Source organism: Phaethon lepturus, unplaced genomic scaffold (assembly GCF_000687285.1).
Source record: "Phaethon lepturus isolate BGI_N335 unplaced genomic scaffold, ASM68728v1 scaffold12890, whole genome shotgun sequence".
Lineage (NCBI taxonomy): Eukaryota > Metazoa > Chordata > Aves > Phaethontiformes > Phaethontidae > Phaethon > Phaethon lepturus.
In genome coordinates this window covers 42,470-48,469 of record NW_010511298.1, presented here as the reverse complement: position 1 = coordinate 48,469, position 6,000 = coordinate 42,470, and positions in this window count along the sequence as shown.

Below are 6,000 nucleotides of genomic sequence, written 5' to 3'. Positions count from 1 at the left end.
TTCAGTCTCGCACTTTCTTAAAAAACCTCCACCAAGATGCCCACTGGGAAGGGAAAACCTTTCAATCCACATAACACAACTTCTGTAAAAAATAACAAGTAATCCATATATGTTGCTGGCTATGATTTCAAATCAAGACAGAACTTAGGGTTATTTTTTATGGAGTCAGGAATGGCCCATTGCTTCCTGCCACCGCCTGACATTTTAAGAACAAAATAAGTCTCACTCTAGAAACAGAAATCTGACCTGGCAATCGGTATTGGAGGTCAGACTATGTGCTGCTTCCCCACCCCTCGCCCCCCTTCTAGTATCAGACTGATGAAAACCATCTGTGGATACCATTGCTATGCCTTCAAATTCAGGTGCCGACAGAGAACAAGCTTGCCTCACTTAAACCGTGAAACCATTTTAATGGCCAGGGATCATTAGACAAAACAGCAAGCTCTGGGATGAAGGTTATTGTGTTACCCTGTCTGTATGTATCTTTGGAAGAATCTTACTGTAAAAGAAGTGGATGTAAAAATGTATAATGACCCAGAGGCAATAAATAAGTGGTAAGAATATCTGATAAAGTCTATAGCTGGGAAACCAACAAAGAGCTTAAAAACTGAAGAGGCAAATGTGTAAGTTTATGTATGTTACAAGTATTCTTAGTAAGGTACATAAGAAGCTATTTAGATGATGAGAAATCCTTTATCATAACAAGTTAAAGGGAAAAGCAATAGGAGATCTTTAAAACAGAGTATTCTGCCCTTTCTTTTTAATGTTAGTATCTTACATCTTTTTATACAGCCTATGATTTCATATTTCTGAGTTTTCATTATGTTACAACAGCAGGAAGGCATTTAAAAATCTGTTTCAGAGCCAGATCAAAGCTGCACCATACCAGAAGCATCCCTGCGTACCCTCAGTGTTGCCTCACGCTCCAAGAGCACTATGCGGTTCGTGGCAGGGTTCAATTTTTGTTGTACCGGCAGGAGCTGGCTGATCTGGGGCTGCCTTTTCACACCTGCATTACACATGGGAGGCCCAAAATTCGTGCCTACCGCGTTTCACGGGCAGTTTGTTCATGTAAGCGTTCCTAGGCAGACGTGCCTGTAGCCTTCTCATTGGGGAATACGACTCTGAAGCGGACCTGAACTTGGTGCCGTTCGTGTGTCTCCAGTGGGCTTGGAAAGCTGTCCTGGCTGGAGAGCAGGGGTGGCTCCGCAGCAGGCATTTTGGTGGAAACCGTCCAAAACCGAAGAGAAAGTTAAGCAGAAAGTTTTAAGAAAAGCCTTTAAAAGCTTGACCTTAGGAAACAGGCTGATGGAAGGGACTTGGGGTTCTGCTCCTGTAACTACGTGCTTCTCCCTGTCTTGCGCCTTGCTGATGGAGGGACCTAAAAGCAGCGCTGGTGACGGCAGAGTAAGGAGCAGTTTGTGCATATGGCTACGGAGGCACTTGCTTTACATCAGATGGATTGGCTGAGCTTTTGACTGAGTAAACAAACGCTATACGTATGGAATAGACATCTGCTTCGTGAGAGAGAAGTAGCAACGTGGTGAGGGATATGTCTGTGGAAGGGGAGGAGGGTCTGTTTAGAAATGTAGTGTAGAAGGAGAGCTGGAAGGCAGGCTATCCACTCTACTTCTTCATTTCTTACGACCCAGCACAGGAACCGGCACACTACTACTCCTTTGGAGCCTCCTTCTCCAAACACACCTCTAAATGCTGCTGCCCACCTTTACCAAAGGTGCACGTGCTGCTGGGTCTGAGGTGCATCTCGTACAGCTGCATCCAATGGTGTTAACAGGAAATACTGCTACAACTTTTTCTGGCATCTCTTTGTCTATGCTATTGCTGCTGAAAAAAAAATCGGTATTTTGCTGGTGACAGTAGCTGTTTAAGTGTTTGGAAAGAAGTTAATACACTCAAAGTATGGTCACAGGAGCAGCTCTTATTGCATAAAGCCCCTGGAAGCAACTTTTTATGCTAAAATCATTTGAAGAAACCTCAAGGAGAAGAGATTTACCTATATTAAAGGACGACGCTGACACAAGAACAAGCGCCTGTAGCGTTCCTGCAGAAAGGCTGGGGCTGGAAGCGAGGCGATTCCTAACCACTGGAGCAGTAGGGTTCTGCCACAGCCACTCAGGAAGAGGATCTCTTACGCCCCACACAAATTTAAAACTGAATAAGTGCCACTTTAATGAGGCAACGTAGGTGCTGTGTTGTGTTGGGCGACAGGAAGGCAGAGGCAGCCATTGGGAGCTTGTTCCAGGCATGAGCTCCTTGAAGGATGTCGTGTTTCTTTAATGATGACGACACGCAGAGCTTAGCTTTTCCAAAAATGTGGGTTGCTCAGCAGACGTGTCATGATGAAGTTCAATGCTGTTTACGTTCATGCTGCTCTTATAAAAATGTTTATGAACCCTCCTAGATTTTGTGGCTATACAATTGGAGCCTCTTTTTTATTGGCAGACAAGAGACCTTGCAGGTAATGTCACTTCAGTGACATTAAGTACAACCTTGTTTCTGTTACTGGGGTGTGCTGTATCACACAAATGTCTATTTTGTCTGACAACACCCGTTGTCTGAAATACTGACTGGGGAGTAGAAGATGGAAGTTCTGGGGGATGGAAACAAACCTGAAGAACATGCCTCTCTTTCCTATCAACAGTAAAAGCTGAATGATCTGCAAAGAGAAGCAACTTTTAAATGCCAAGATTGCAGCTGTGTCTTACAGCACTTTCCTGCTTTAAAAAAAAAAAACACAAAAAATCACCCAAAATGTCCTCTGTGCTGCTGACTCCTCAGCTATTCTTAACATGTCAGTATGGTCTGGCTGCTGAACAGACTTCCTCACCAACTGACGTGTCTGCAAATAATTATGGATTGTATAGTATTTAATAGCATCTTTTAATGGTGATTAGTAGGCTGTTAACATGGCAAGCTGTAATAAAAACCCTGTTTTATGAAGAATCCTGTAAACTGGAAGCTTTTGAGATCCTGTAAATAATTGTACTTCCCACCTTCTCTGAGGTATTGTGAGGGGTTTCTGATTCTCGTGGTTGGGTGGTAGTGGGCAGCTTTTGGCAGATACAGTAGATTTAAGGCCCGAAGCAAAGATGCTACTTCTGTAATCACAGGTCTAAGAGTCCTTCACAGCCTTCCTCTGGAAACAAAAAAAAAAATTTAAACAGATCTTAAAAACTAGAGGATGACACCACAGTCAGGCTTTAAAGGCTAGGGCAGGATGAGGGTGGTGATCAGGCACAGGTTGCCTGGAGAGGTGGTAGCTGCCCCATCCCTGGGAACATTCCAGGTCAGGTTGGACGGGGCTCTGAGCAACCTGATCTAGTTGAAGATGTCCCTGCTCATTGCAGGGAGGATCGGACTAGATGACCTTCAAAGGTCGCTTTCAACCCAAAGATTCTATGATTCTATGATGACGCTGTAGCAGAAAACATACGGTGGATTTTGAAGTCCTGTTCCTTATCTGCCCGAAGCTTTTCCTGTGATATAGAGACATCTGTCTGTGGAAATGTCCTTGCTGCCCAACAAATGCCATAGGTGTCTCAGATACCCAGTGTGATGGAGGTCCCCACTGTAGCTTTGCATTCACACAGAAAGTGAGAAATTGGCTGAAGATCTGTCTTTGCTGCCCATGTGTGCAGTAGCACTCGCAATTGCCTTCTAGCTCTGATGGTCCCACTGGATAAGTCTACAGGTAGTATTGAGGTAAGCAAGACCTTGCCTCCTAAAATTGCAGAGGTGGAATATGAGTAGAAAACATGTCCAAGTGCTGGTGTGTTTTAAAAAAATATGTCAGGGAAATAATGCAAAGCAATCTCTGCAGGCTGTCGAGCTTGCTGTCGGTGATGAACCAAGGAGGGAAAACTGAAACCCACTGACATAGCTTTAGATGAGGTGGTCAGTACAGTCACATTGCCCAGATGTTCTGTGGCTGTGGGCTGTTCATCCGCAAGGTAATATAGTGGTTTGTGGGTTTTCAAGGGAGTAAAGAGGCCTATTTCTGTAACTGGGATAGCGAGGATATTACCCTGTCTTGAAGACATGGGCCTCTCAGTCCAACAGAGTCTGGTCGGTGCACTAGTGTGTTATAAGGGGATACGATACCCCGAGCATCGTAACCAAACCTTGGGAGTGTGTGTGAGAAACCAAATCTGTTAATTAACAGAAACTTCGCTCTCAGGAATCTCCCTGAGGAGAGACTGGGGGTGGAGCTGACCCATCGTTTTCACGACGGCAGACTAGCTGTACTAAAACTGCCCCCATACAATTTTTCTTAAGAGAGTTGGAGAAAAGAAATTAAGAAAATTAAAGTTTTAGTTCTGGAGGGCTGACCTGTGCCGTGAAGGCTCTCGCTGCTGTGAGAGCCCCTCCTCACCCCCTCGCTTCTCCCAGGAGGGTTGACAGCACCTGTGGTAGCTGGGGCTGACACATGAACATGGTAGGCATTGCTGACCGGTCTGCTCATCAGGACCAAGCAAAAGCTGCTTTCCCTTTTCCTTTCCTTCAGTGGGCACCCTTATTTGGGATCCCCATCTTCTGGCCAGCTGCTGACTTTCATAAAGCATGTAGGAGCACATTGGCCACCAGATTCAAAAGCCACTTGGGCAGGGGAGAGGGGGCACAGCGGACAGCATGACTCTGTAAATATCACTTCTTCAGGCTAAAAGGCATTTCTAAAAGTGATTATGTACTCTGGGTAAAGTAATTTTATTGGAGGTTTAAATACTGTTAAGTAGATTATTCCTACATATACTTTAGTTTTGGGGAAATTTCTGAAAGGCACAAAAATATACATGGAAGAGTTTTCATGAGGCATGTCCATATGTTTTTTTGTGGGTTTTTTTCGGATTCAGTACTGCAGTGTTTGTAGGATACTGCATAGTGGACGAGGACTGGATTGCAGGTGCTTTGAGGACAGGGGTGTTTTAGAGTTAGTTTATGAGATACTTAATACAGTGACCCATCTTGTCTGATCCCCAGGTAGTACTGGAGTACGTGACAGACCATAATTACAAAGTAAATACTGGAATGTTCAAAAGCAGCTTGTTTTAAAAATATCCACATTAGTCAAGAGTAATGGTTAGAAACTGGGGCACCAGTGTGTATCGCAACCACAGAGCATCTACTTATGAAAAAGGCTGATGAACCGACATTTATGATTTGTGAGGTGGTTTATGCGAAGCTGTCTTACAAAATCTGAGTTAGAGAAGTAAACTAGTGCTTGAAAGAAAAAAAAAAGAAACAACAAAACCAAACCAAAAGCCCAAGGAATACCAACCAAAACCAGGAGACATTTTCATCTAATATCATACCAGTATTAGATGACAGCAGTGGGAATTGGTTGTCTATAGCTTTTGAGAGGCATAAAAGCTGCTTCTCAGTGCTTCAGCCGTCATGCCTGTGGTTTAAGTAACATTGCTGGGGGATTTCGCCCTGTTTCTAGCCCTGTTGACTTGCACAGATGACAGCAATGACAGCGGGGCTTTTTCTCTGCTCCCCAAGAAGGGCAGGAGGCCTTGTCTCCCTGTCCTCTTTGCTGGAGCCACATCAAGGGGATGGGGCTGCTAACTGAGGGAAGTGTTTGCCATTGTCAGTGGCTTATCTTTAAATCACTCTGTGTTGGGGAGGCGGTGTGAAAGGTAGTATCCTTAAACTTGAAAGACTGCAGTTTCTGATCGGTCTTGCCTTTTGTCTCATCTTCCTGCACAAATCCCCTTTGTTTTCCTTCGCTTTGTTTCCTCCCCTTGATCTTTCCCGAGGCTCTCAGATCTGTCATATGTTTGGGAGACTGGAGCATGAGCTGCACATGTAAACCCTGGCGACTATAGCGTTAAACATAAAAAATACCGCCCCCCCCACATTTCTTGTGGCTAGCAGCAGAGTCTGGTCCCTGCTGTGGATCTCAGAAATAGGTGGTGGTTCCCCCATTTTCATGTTGAAGTGCAGTGTTAATGCATCATGGTCTGTCAGCGGTGTTCATTG